This window comes from Cygnus olor, chromosome 1, assembly GCF_009769625.2.
Source record: "Cygnus olor isolate bCygOlo1 chromosome 1, bCygOlo1.pri.v2, whole genome shotgun sequence".
Classification (NCBI taxonomy): Eukaryota; Metazoa; Chordata; class Aves; order Anseriformes; family Anatidae; genus Cygnus; species Cygnus olor.
Genome location: NC_049169.1, coordinates 96,406,965 through 96,420,592, shown reverse-complemented (window position 1 = coordinate 96,420,592; position 13,628 = coordinate 96,406,965). Strand labels below are relative to the sequence as shown.

The 13,628-nt window shown below is 46.2% G+C and overlaps 1 protein-coding gene across 5 annotated transcripts in view; it reads left to right on the top strand.

Annotated features, from left to right (window-relative positions):
* Positions 1-13,628, top strand: part of LOC121076669 (limbic system associated membrane protein) — a 958,116-nt gene that overhangs the window by 659,472 nt on the left and 285,016 nt on the right. The gene's annotated exons all lie outside the window — the stretch shown is intronic.

Sequence of the window (13,628 nt, the reverse complement as noted above, 5' to 3'; positions counted from 1 at the left end):
TGGACTCAGGAAGGGACTGGGGCAGGTAGCATCTTCTTTCCTACCCTACGGTCAGAAGTCATGAACCAAAAGCAAGACAATTTCAGGATGAGCCTCAGTTTGTCTGCCCAAATTGCCATGCAGCAGCTGAATTGCCGCCAGCCTACCGGCAGGTCTCCACTTCCCTGGGTCCAGGATCAGGCCCATGCTATAACCTTTTGTTCCTCTAAACATAGGCTTGAGGAAATGTGAGGCTGGGAGAGCCAAAGTGCAGGAGCAGTTCTGTGGCCCTGTAATCTTTTTGCCAAGAGTGTTTACTGGGGGAATGAAGAGATAGGAAGTACGTTACAGCAGTATCAGCATTATGTCAACTTCAGCTGGGTTTGCCAACAGAGCTAAACCTTTATATCTTTCTCACGGGAGCTTTAAGGTGAAGCTGTCTTTGGGGGCATGTATTAACAGCCTAATGAAAACCAGGCAGTCTGACTTCAACATCTGTTAAGCATAATGGCAGGAAGTAGCCCAAGGTTTAACTGATTTTTAATACATCATGGAAACATAGTGCCTTATTTGTGCTAAGCTGTTAATACGTTTGCTAGTTAAATGCATGTTCTTTGCACTTCCTAAATCCCGCTATGGACAGGGCAAGTAAGAGTAATTTTGTTCAAAAGAACATCCATACCAAGTTAAAATCCTAAAAGCAGTCCTTGGTTGGAGTTTTCCTTTCTTCTGAAGAATGTAAGCCTTACAAAGGGCTTCCTCTATTTCCTGTTCAGGAGGTCTGGTGAGGGAATAAGAAGATTATTTTAAATTGTTTTTCTTTTTTATTTCTCATTGCTTATATTCCAAGACTTATTAAAAAATCAGAAAGCATTAATCATTTCTCTGGTTGACCTAATACAAAAGGAGAGAATCTGCTTTTGCAGATTCTCTGAATAATACTTCATTTTTATTTTGTCTCTGAAACACTTCCTAGTCTTAAACTTTATTTCCCTTTACCATAACTTTCCAAAGTTTTCTATTCTGACTTGCTATTAATGTGACTTAATTGCTGTGGTTGCCAGATGAGTCATCAAAACAGCTTTGCATCTTTCTGGGGGATGCTGGAATTTGGCATTCTCTTCTGCACTGGCAACATAGTTGGGAAATATGAGCTATAACCTGCTGGGGAAAGTTGTCCTTAACTGCTGGATTCAGGGAATGAGACAAAGTTGAGCAGCTTGCACTCTGTTTTTGGGCTTGCCATTAGAGCTTCATTAGCTCCGTAATCATATTCCAATCACGAAATATGTCTCTCTGTATATTCAACTCCATCCATCTCCCATACAGCTATTCAAACACATGGCAGCTTTATGGAAAGATATTACAGGAACCAGAAAAAAGGGACCTGACTTCACTTTGTGAAAGCTTATGGGTGGGACGCTAAGGGACATCCTTAATCTTTGTGTTGGGGGCTGAATACCTGTGGTAAACTAAAAACTAACTGCATGTTCCCCAGTCATCAAGACATTGTCACTTTCCTGGCCAAGGTGCTCAAATAGCATGTTTTTTAAGATTGGCTCTTGGGGGTGACGAGATCTTTTGAGAGCTTGAGAGTCATACTGGAAGTTATAAGGAAGACTTGTTCTCCAGTTGAAAGAGTTTTCTTCTGTCCTTTCTGTCTGTGCTGATTTATTTTGCTTTCTTGTGAGCACTATTGCCTGGCAGACAGAACATAAAGGTTAAAACTTATGTGGTTTTCTATTCAGGTTGGAATAGCATATTTGCCAGTCTTACCTTGCTCACTCACACGTACATGCATACACACACAGGGTATGATGGTGTCTTATGCCCCTTTCCACAACAATCTGCACAGTGCCCCTCTGTCCCCAGAGTTTCTTCCTTTATGTACTCGCAGTGCCCAGTACATGACCCACAGCTTTGTAGTGCTGTGTAAGTGGAGTGGGGAGAGTTCACCCTGAGTGAAACCTAAATCCTTTGGGCAATTCTCTGTGCCAGCAAGAGTAAGCCACTTTTCATTTGTACAGTGGCATAGAAAGAGCTGTCCAGTATGGAGCCCTTATCAGAGTCCATCTTGGAAGGACATATTAGCAAGCAGGAGCTATGTGGAGGCTTTTTGTGACCTCTGTAAACACCTGCATGACTGCTGTCAGCATTCATTTAGACATTACTTTCACCCAAATGCTTACATTTCACTTCAACTCCAGTTGCGGTTCCCTTGCTTTTGTGATAGCAGTGCAAATGTGTTTACATGATGGCTTACAGTGAGGAGCCATGCATCCTGTAGCATCAGTGGAGTGACACAGTGGGCAAATATTTTTGCACAGATATCCATCCCTTGCTCACGAGTGTCTCAGTCTTTCATCCATGGAGCAGAGGCCAAACATTTCAGCTAGTATGAGCAATGTATTCCCAGTGCCATCATAGTTATAATGTGAACAAAGCCTCTGCTTTTCATAAAGCACTCAAACACTAACCAACAACAGGCAAGTTTGTTTCAGAAGTTCTCAAGTAACGGTGGAGGTGATCTGCATGGAATGCGTTTGTGACTAGGAGCTTGGTAAGTTAGGCCTCTTGGTGTCTAAGTTTCCTTGTTGATTGAAGGATAGCAATAAGACGTGACAATTTGTATTTACAGAGCATTAGGTTGCCAAAGATATTTGCTAATAGAATATTTTTTTGTGTCCGTGTTTGTCAAGGACATGCAGAGAGTTTGTTTGAAGTCAGTGGGTGAAGCTTTTCAAACAAACTATTCCATGGCGCCCTTTAGTAGAGGGGAGGAGTGGAAAATACCTGGCATTCGTCAAGACTGCTAAATCTGTTTCAACCCCAACATCCTCCTTTCTACAAGCTAAGAATTCCCTTTCTCCTTACTGGATGCTCAACAGATCTTCCTGTAAGGTCTTCATTTGCCTCTTGGCACTGGAGGATTGGCCTAGCTAGTGACAGGACAGAAGGAGCTTTTAAGCACTCTTTGTGGCATTAGTCTTTCAGGTGGTTGCTTGGTATGTCCCAAGCGTGCACACAGCACAGAAATAATGCTGGGTTTGGGAGCACGAGAACCTTAGAACTAACTTCACCCTAGTCCTAGCCCTGCTAGCAGCTGCCTTTTGCTTTTGGAATGGAGTCTTCTTCCAGTCATTCCCTGGGAGAATTATTTAATAAATACCACCGAAAGCAGAGACCTAAAATATAGCTCTTTCTGTGGCATGTTACTTCTTTAGATTTGGGTTTCTTACTGCTGGCCATACAATTTTTCTGGGTGTTGGGAAGCACGTGGAGGTGAATGGAGGAGTTTTAGAGCATCGTGCTTGTGATAACGAGAGAACTGGCTTTAAGGACCCACTAGGCTCTTTCTGTTATGTGATTCCCTGCAGATACACGTGGGCAGAGAGGTGCTGTAAAACTATGGGCTTCCTGCTGGCACTGGTTCTTGCATTCTCCTCTGAAGAATGTGTTTCTTGAATAGGAACCTTAGTCTGAATACTGCTTTCACTTTGTATTGCGTTCTAATAATATCACACGAGAGACACAAAATGGCTTTGATCACAGGGAGTAAATGCCACCAAATATTCTTCTTCCTGCAGCCTTTTCCTTGCAACATTAAAAATTCATGGGCAATAGCAGCTTCATCTTTTCAGGACTTAGCTACGTCAGCAGATGGGGAGAGTGGGCAGGAATACTAGGTGATGTTGATGGACAGAACAGGGGTATCCTGACAGAGCTGGAAGCAGTAGAAATTTGCACTTCATTTGCTTATGCCAGGTCTGTCTGAGGTCAGTCAGATTCACTGTTTGTTTCTCACTTTGACAAGCAATGAACTTACTGGAAAATTGCTGTAATTCAGTTAAATGGATTTGAATTTGAAGGTATACTTTAATTTCCATATTTGCTTCATTTTTCCTGAGTTATGCTCATTCTCCAGACAAGAGGAATTTACAGGGACTGAAGGTGAGAGGTGGACTCAGGAGGTGAAATTGCAGCCCCACTGAAATCAGTGGCAAAGCTCCTGATTGTATTGGGGCCAGGATTCCTCCAAGGGGCCTCTACCTGTCAAGATCTCTCTTGACATCTCCTACACTCTTAGAAGGTTTTAATGGGGAAATTCTTTTGCTTTTAGGCTCCTTCTGCCACAGACCCCTGTCAGATGAGTATGTTTTAAACACTAAGACTTTTGTAGGTAACTGCCTGCATTTGGCAGCATTTTCTTACTTATAAAAGGCTTTCCTACCACCTCCTTTGTCATATGTACTCACCACCCAGAAAGCACCTTTACTAAATGATTTTTTGCCATTTATTCATGTGACTGTGTAAAAGTGGTTGTCCTACCCGAAGCTCAGAGACAGATGCTAGAGAGACTCAAAGCCATCCATTTCACAAATTCAAGCCCTTGCTGGATTCTCACTTCCATTTGGCAAGGGCAGGGCAATTTATTGCAGACAGAATATTTTGAAAGAGTCTTACAGACAATGACTTTGACTCACAAGTAATCAATGACACCTGTTCCGTGAGGGCACCTGAGGTAGCCTCACCCACAAGTGCCATAGGTCTGGTATCAGGGGTTTATTTACCAGTCCATTTGTATATCAGAGGGCAAGTAATGAAGCATGGAAATGGCCTACTCAGAGCTTCTCCTCATCATCAGAGGTTTTGAGGGGCTTTTTTTTTTTTTTTTCCTCGTTACCCTGCTCTGGTCTGACCCAACTGTAGGGATTTTTTCACATCACCTGCCTTTGTTCCACCAGCTGCCAGGGTGCTCTGTCCAACCTGCTCTTTGTCCTCCTCTGATGTCTGCCTGCAGGAAGAAGCTAGCAGGCTCATTACATTATTCCAAAAACACCGGTGTGTTGTATAAATTAGGAAGGTAATGAAGTGTCACTGAAGACCAGGACTATGCACCAATCCCCGGAGGTTTCAGAGGAAAAAAAAAAATGCTTCCGTTTCTGTTTGGGCAGTTGGCTTAGTCATTCATAAACCCCAGAAAGCTGCTGGATCTAACAGGTTGTTTGAGCTGAGCAAATTGTTGTTAGAAGGGGATGCATTTGCTAGCACCTTGGGGGTTGGGGCTGGGTCTGAGAGGTTGAATTCCCACAGCTGCCTGTGTCCCCCAGGAGAACACCTGCCTGTTCTTACTCTCACCTGCAAGCTTTTAGAAATGCCCCTCAGGCCTCTGCTTCAGGATGCATGGGTCACTCATCCAGCCCACCTCCATCAGCGTTGAAACTTACTCCTGCACCTCTCAGTGGGCAGGCAGGTCCTCCATCCTTCCTCATGCTACTTCTACTTCTCCCTTCCCCATGCTTTTTGCTTGGACCCAAAGTTCCCACTCCTGGCTCCCACCTGTGTGCTGCCTGGCTTCATCCTGAGGACAGTGCTATGAAACTGGCATCTGCCAGCTCCCTTTGAGGCTGTTGACAACACCATGTTTCCCTCCCTAGCATGAGGTGCTAGGGGCTTTTGGCAAAGTGTTGGACTAGGAAGAAGAGTGGTGCAAAGCGAGACTCAAATAGGTACTACTCTGTCCTTCAGGGAGAGGGTTTCTGTCACTAGATGACCACTTATTTTATCTAAGCAAACAATCATAATTTGATTCAGTGGCTGGATGATAAAGGAAATACAAGTTTGTACTTAAAATAACATGAGAAATTCCTGACCTGGTGTGTGTGTAATTAATAATTAAACCCACTGAACAAAGGTAGATCTCTGCAACTGGAGGTGCATAAGCCAAAGCTGAGAGTTGGTCTTTAACATGGTGCTCTGGCACCTTGTCTCTACCAACAGTTGTGGCTTCTTGCCAGAAGAAATGGGTGAGTTTTCAGGGCTTGGGGGAGGTAGCTGGACAGGATGATCTGAGAAGTCCCTCACAGCTTTAAAACCTATTAGTATGGCTGTCCCTGACAGAAACAGGACATGGATGCAACCTAGAAAAGGCAGAGAAACTCGAAAGTATCAGGATAAGGAGAAAGGAGAAAAAAAGCAGAAAATAAGTGTGGGAAAGGGGAAAATAAAAGCTGAAGCATTAGGAAGTATATGTCAAAAGAATAAGAAGGCAGTAGCTCTATACTGTGATGCAGAGGTGTCCCTAACTTGTAGTCTAAAGATGATACTTACTGAGACTGTGGAGGGGTTCTTCTGGCTTGACATCTTGAAAAAATGGACATTTTAAGAATATATTTTCCTCATTTTCAGATCTGAACACAGTGAAATGATTGTGTTTTCAGAAGCTTGGATTTCAGGCAGGTCATAGTTTCAGAGGGACCCTTCTCCAAATTTTTGCATAAGCGTTTATCTCTCAGCTTGTTGTGCGTGAGGCTTTCTGACAGTGCCTGCTCTCCTGATAGCATCACAAATCTTGAGAATCTTTCTTGTCTCTCTGAAGGCCTCAGTTTAAGTTTCATAAAAGCTATGTGGGAGCTTCTGTAATGGACAAGAAAACGCTCAGCACGACAGCCTGCTGCACTCTATTTTTCACAATAAAATTAATTCTCTGGTGATGATGAATGTGTAGCATGTATCATTTCAGCAAGACTTTGGAGCTCTGTTCCGAATCATCACTGTCAGAATGATTATTCTCATCCATTAGTATTGTGTGGGGAGCTCCACGCCAGAGCAGGTCATCGAATATACAGCGAGGCTCAGCAAAATGGGTTTCACCACCTCTGAGTTGTATAGGATTCCTGTCTGCTGTGATCACAACACCCTTTGCAACTGTCAGACAGTCATTTTGGGGCCTGTTAATGAGCATGTTAGAAATAAATCACAAATTTTCCTGGTGTGTTTTGTAGACTGTGGCTTGCAGGGACTGTTTTTTGTTGTTGTTTGTTTGTTTTATTGCACTGTCAGACTGCCTTGCAGTCTTTGGTGCTTCATCCTTTGAATCCTGTTGGAAGCTCAGGGTGTGTTAGGATCCTCCCCTGCAGAGGTGGAAACTTTGACACGCCCTGAGAGACACAACAATTTTAAACAGCTAAATTAGGCATCTGCTCTGAAGTGCCCTCAAGAGAAGATTATTTCTCTGAGGGCAGAATGAGTCTAGGGAGATTAGCTTTTTACACCTTTGTGAATGCCTCGTTAAGTAATTTACCCAAAGACACTGTGGAAATTGGAGCTGGAGGTCTCCCAAGTCCTCGTAGAACATCCCAACCATCTTTCTGCTTGTATGTTGGGAGGCACTTTTAACTACTCAAACATCCTTCTGTAAATTCAGTCCTAGTTTCTTCTATTGAGGGCTGTGGATATTCACCAGTACTGGGAGGAATGTTCTGGGGGGACGCCAGGCCTAAGAAGACAGAGCTCCCGCCTTTCCAGGCATTTTTGTGGGAAGTGAAGCATTTAAAGATCTGAAGGGTTGAAGCCTGGCTCTGCCTGACTCATCAAGTGTTACTTGACATGCGTGAAGTGATGATTTTACTCCCAAATGTATAAAAAGAACAGAGATCTTGAAGCTGTCTTCAATGGGAAGGACAGACCGCTCGCCTCAATTGGCATGCCTTACTCACGTTGCCATGTTTGAAAGTGCAGGTCAACGTGTCATGTCCCCATAAGACACGTCAGAGCCGGGATCGGTTCTCCCTGTTATCCGGCCTTTCCTGGGAAAGGAGGCCAGGCCGTTGACCACCGGGGCCACCAACTCAGCTGCTCGATGATGGCCTCCAAGCTGCGCGGCCTACCCTGGTTTTGAAGTGGTTGGACACCCTCTGACCCATGGCAGCTGCCAAGCCCAGCTCTGCGGTGTCACTGGGGAAGTCACTGATAATAGGTGATGATTCAGGGAAAATGCAGCACCATGTTCCCTGTACTACTCATTGCTTCTATGCTTGTTGCATTTGTAAGGCCAAAAGGGCAACTTTTGTTTAAAAGTGAAGCTCTCCCCACTTCTTGCTCCTCATAAGTAGGAAGGACCTGTTCCCAGTGACTTCACAGTTCTACAAGCACATGCTGTGGTAGCAACCAGCAATTAAGGCCAAAAACCAGTTGCAATGCTAATTATTTAATGCCACCTGGTCCTGTCCTGCTGAAAAAGTCACCTTTGGGCTGCTGTTTTCCTCTTCTCCAAGCATCAGATTTAGCCTTTAACTAAAGGCAAAACTTTCTGAGAAGTCAGAGTGAGCACAAAATTCATTTATCCAGTTAAACAAGGTTTTCTCTTGCAAAAGCGATAAGAGTTTTCCACCCAGGCAATGCAGAAGCAGATGAACTTCAAAACTCAAGGCCTCATGTTTAGCTGGTGGAAATCAGCAGAGCTTTTTCAACTGCAGGGGTGATACGTCAGCTTAAGGCAATTGAGAACCTGGCCCTTGGCCTCTAAATTGTCCACACCGAGGTGATCGATTGTGAAGCCAGATCGATTGCATAGTAACAAGGTTACAAATTGGTGAAAATCAGCTATTGTTCTTGTACAGGAGGAGGTTCTGTTACAGCTCAGTGACTACAGTTACAGAGAGGTATTGTGCCTGCATGTTTTCACCCACCGTTATGACCTATCTCTGAGTGCTCTTGATGCACTAAATCCTTCTTCCTGATGAGGTCCTTAGTTCAGAGGAAGCTTGGTCTGGTTACAATACATGCCCTGTTATGTGTCTCAGGACTAAGCTGAGATTCAAAAGATCTGATTTTCAGATTCAAAAGACGGATTAATTTATAGAATTGCAAAGTAGCCATAAAAAGTGTTTTTTTGTTGTTGTTGTTTTGTTTTTTTTTTTTTTTTAATAAAGCACATACTGAAAATGTTAATTCTAGTATGAGAGCTATCAGGCTTATATTTCCTCAGACTGCAGAATGTTTCCATATAACCTGTTTTCTGTAAGTGCCTTGGGGATCTGAATAAGTGGCATTGATGTTACAGCCTGCACAGGATGAAGTTCGGTAGACAGCTTCCTGCCCTCAGCAGACTATTCTTTTCAGTTGCCTCATGGAAGCGTCCCCCCTTTCTAGCAGATTCTTCGGCTTGGTATAGTTGGAGGCCACTGTTTCAGGCAGGTATAGCTGAAGGAATGGACAGAGTATGGCCTAGGGGAATTCTCTGAGTCTGAGGAGATGGGGATTTGCCATTCAAGGCCTACTTCTTTCTCAATTTGCCTGTAGAGGTAACTGCTGTATTCAAAGGCTTTTCCACCTCTCTTCTGGCCCTGCTTCTTCTCCTCTCCTCCTTCTTTGGCTTCCTGTTTCCCAGGAAGCAAAGGCGAGTGAAACGTAGATGCTTAATAAAATGGATGCGGCCGTTGGTCATCAGGGCAGAAATGTGTGCAGGGAGGATCTGCAGGTACAGGAAGGATGAGAGGAAGGAGACATCATCACTGCCTTGCCACAGTCCTTTAATCTTCCTCCCCATGTACTGAAACCCCTTTGTCTCTTCCGTGTTCCTCTCCATAACTCCTCTGCCAACACAACAAAGCTGTATTTTCTCTGCATGCCTGAGAAGCTTTGGGCAGGCTCTGCTGCTGAGTACAGCAGTGTATCTTGACTAAACATTTTATAGCTCACAAAACATCATATGTTGTCACTCATCATTGTAGATACCCTGGATAAAGTCCCTAGGTGCCTGGACTCTGCTGGTGGAGCAGTTGTACACTCCCCTTACAGCAATCGTGTGGGACATGAAAGAGTCTGGAGGCTTGTGTGTGTGAGCAGTTCTCTTTTATATTTTTTTTTTCAGAAATGTCTTTTCCTCAATTCTACTGAGATTTGGGAACAAGTCACCAGTTTCAGTGTTTTTGGTAGTCATTGAAAGTCAAGTGACAACAGTTGCCATTTTGTGGCTGTTTGTGGAGAGAGCTGATGAGCTCTCCTAGAGGGCAGCCATCCCCATCATACAAATGGCTGCTGCAGCCGGCATTGCCTGGAGTTTAGTGGGTGACATTGGTAGTAGGGTGATGGTTGGACCGGGTGATCTCAAAGGTCTTTTCTAACCTTAATGATTCTGTGATTCTAGGTTTTTGTGCATCATTCTTTGCCTTTAGACACCTCAAACACAAAATAGCCCATCCCTATTTGTGGCTGGAGTCTGTGCTTTTAGTTTCTGCTGGCTTTCCATCAAAAGCCGGTGGCACTTCAGGCTTTCACCAGGTCAGATTCTGTGTGTTTCAAAAACAGAGCTGCTACACAGGTAGACAGAGGTGACCTGGGTGACAACATCTCAGTGCTGCATATTTCCATGGAGGCTGCCTACCTGGGCCAGCATGGAGGGTCTCTCCCTTGGGCAGCCAAGAGGCCCTGGCTGTGATATCTAACACATTTCTCTCAAAGCTGGGGAAAGCGAGGCTAGCCAGGCTGTGTCTGCTTGTGTTGCTGTTTTCCTTTCAGCTTGCATGCAGAGCTATCCTGCACCCACAGCGCAGACAGCTCCCTAGACCTGCCATCTAGGCGTTCCTGCCGTGCCTTTGGTGGTGCCATACAACCTGCCCTCATCAAAGAGTGTTGCTGTAGGCCAACAGGGTGTGTTTTGCACTGGAGCTGAGTGATGTGGCTGCAGGACTTGGCTCTGTCCCATCCATTCCTCCACTGCATATTGGCAAAATTTGGCCTGCCAGTCCTGCACCTACAGAGTATTGGTAAATAGCGTTAAAAGGTGGCAGGACACGTTTGTGGTGTGCTTGGTCTGATTGTTTACTTGAATTTTCCCTCAGGGTTTTAGAAGGTAGGAAAGTTAGAAGGCAGACCTGCTGTTTTCATAATCTGCTTCCAGCAGGGGGAGATGGGTCCAGAGAGTTATTTCTTCTGGGAGCACACGCAAAAAAAAAAAAAAAAAACAACCAAAAAAACAAAACAAAACAAAAAACAACCAAGGTTATTTATTTTACTTGTGAGGATCTCTTCTAGGATTTGTGTGATTCCTGCTTGTTTGGACTTTTACACCCAGACAACCCCTTACTTTTACTTCTGTATGTTTCTAAAAGCAAATACGGCCTATCAATTTTGGTGTTGTTTTTTTTTTCCCCAAGGTTTACAAGACACTCAAGGGAATTTCATCCTCATCTCTCTGATTATTATGATTATTATCATTAAATAGGTATGCTAAGGTGGTTCTAATGAGGATTGTATAAATGTCTAAGAAGATAAAGACTTCACTTGTCCTTCCATCTCACTGGAGAGGAGCCTCTGAGGCCACTGTGATGCACCCCATTTTGTAGTCCCACCTCGAGTCAGGATGTTAAAAGGGGTTTGGAGGCAGGATTCCTGCCTTCTCCCTCCCCAAAACCCCCTCTGTCACTCTCTATATAAAACATATTGGTGCCACTTTCCATGAAGTGTATTTAACTAAGCATTAAATTTAGATTTAACTGGATAGTTATTGCCTCCTAAGTAAATACTCTGAGATAAGGAAATATTTAGTGAGCTCTAGCAGTTGGGTGGCAGATGCTTCTTGCATTACATAATAGTTAATCTTTGACAAATATGTTTTCCTTACTCCACTGGCATTTAATTAACATACAATAGATCTTATTAGATGTAGATGAAACATATGTGGAAGACCCTTGTAAAATGGATCCATGCAACCTTTTGACTTGCAGGAGGGGTGCATTCCCATCATTGGTAACTTCACGTGGGACTGGGTCTCAGCTGTACTCAAGCTCTGCAACAAGAGCACAGAGGTATCCTCCTGGTGGTGCCCGTTGCACTGCACCTGGGATGCCACCGGTGCCATGGCATCTCTGTAGCACTGCCCATCTCACTGGAGCAGTCTATCAGCACCACAGTCGTCTTCAAAGTGACACCCTCATCAACCAGATCTCTCTCTGCAGTAGTTTGGGAATGCCCGGTGCATGGATTAACACCCATCTCCTACTCATTGCTCCCCTTCTCTGGTGCCATGCACACCGAGTCTCCTGTAGGGGAAATATCTGAATCTGCGTACTCCCTTGGCTTGAATACAAAGCAGTCATCTCTTTTGGCACTGCTTGCATGACACTGGAGCAGTGGTGTCATGACCTTAGTCCTTAATTTGTGGGCTTTTAACACATGAGGGGATTGTTTAAGTACTCATAGACAGCATGGCCTTTCCATACCAAGACTGCAGGGGTCAGTTCCTAGGGGTTCAGAAAGGACTGGACGCATTCCTGGAAGAAGAAAATCAATCGAGGGCCATTAACTACAAAGACACTGCTACTGGCTTGGGACATGCCATAGCCACAAATCACTGGAAATTAGAGAAGTGCTCATGGGCAGTGTCACTGCAGCTTGCCTTGTGCTCGTGCGTTGGCTCCAGGCTGTGCTCAGTGACAGAACGCAGGGCTAGGTGCATCTGGTCCTGAGTGGCCATTTGAAGGACATGGAGCCATTGCTTACATCTGCTAATTTTGGGTCCACCATATCCCCAGGAGCCTCCAGGGCCAGAAGTGAAGCAGGCAGTGTGCAGGACCTGCGCTTTCCTCTCCCGCACACGCCTGCAGCAGTGCTGTGACCACACAGGGCAGCACCTCGTAGCAGAGTTCCCTCAGCTTTTCTTGCACCCACGTCTCTGGCCACACGTCTCTGGCCACCCCTCTTTGCTCCCCGATCCCCGCTGCCCCCTCCCAGCCCCACTGAGCTTCGGCCACAGAAGGGTTACGCCAGCCGAGCATCCCTCGGAGCATCCCCTCATCCCTCCGGCAGGCAGAGGAGAGCGCGGGCTGGGGGAGAATGGCAGGCAGGCATCATCAGCAGTGAAACATACGGCTCATTCCTCTCCATTAATTTAATCTCCCTTCTCTCGCGACGATGCCGGTGATGGTGATGGTATGTGCGCTCTGGGAGCCTTCCCGGCGGGCAGCGCTGCCGCAGGGCTCCGGGCTCAGCTGTTGGTGCTGGCACTCGGGGAGGACAGGCTGAGCATTCACACTGCGGGCAACTCAATACCAGCATTGTCTGCCGGCCATCCCTCAAAGGCTGGGAAAGGAGGTGGGGGGGAGGGAAGGATGGAGGGGAGGGAGGAGGAGGGAGCGATGTGCAACTGTTTATCTGGGGAGAGAAAGTCTGAGAGGGAAAAAAAGCACGGTTTGAGGCTGCAAGGGCAGTTGCCAATAAAGCTCCTCTTTAAATCAGCGAGCTTGCGGCTTCGGGCCGCAAAGCCAAGTTGTTTGCACTTTTGGCCACAGCTACTTTGCACCCCCCCTTCCCTTTTCTCTGCATTTTCTCTCGTCAATATTCGCTGTATCGTCCTCCATCCTTCCTACCCCGCTCCCTGGGCCTCCCTCCATCTACCTCCCCCAGCCACCCCTGTCTTCTCTCTGCCTCGCTGCCCGCTTCTTCTTCCAGTCCCTTCTTCCTCTCCCCCCATCCTTCCTCCATCCTCCTCTTCCCCTCCCATCCCCTTCCCTCTCTGCCTCTCCCTCCTCCCCTCCCCACCTCCCTCTCCCCAGCCCTCTCCCCTCCACGTCCCCTCTCCCCGCTGCAGTGCCCCCCTCCCTCGCCATCGCCTCTCCTCTCTCCAGGCTCGTTGGCCTCCAGCCCTTTCCCCTCTCATGCACATGCACACGCTCGTCCTCGGCCAGGTCCCACCGCAGAAGAATCGTCCTGGGGCAATGGGGTCGGTGGGGCTGGGGGCACGGGGCAGCAAGCGGCCGCTCCGCGCTCCCCTCCCGTGCTCGCTCCTGCTGTGGAGCCAAGCCGCCGTCGTCGTCTCACGAGTACGGCTCCCTCCCTCCTCCTCCTCTTCTCCCTCCTCCCTCCCT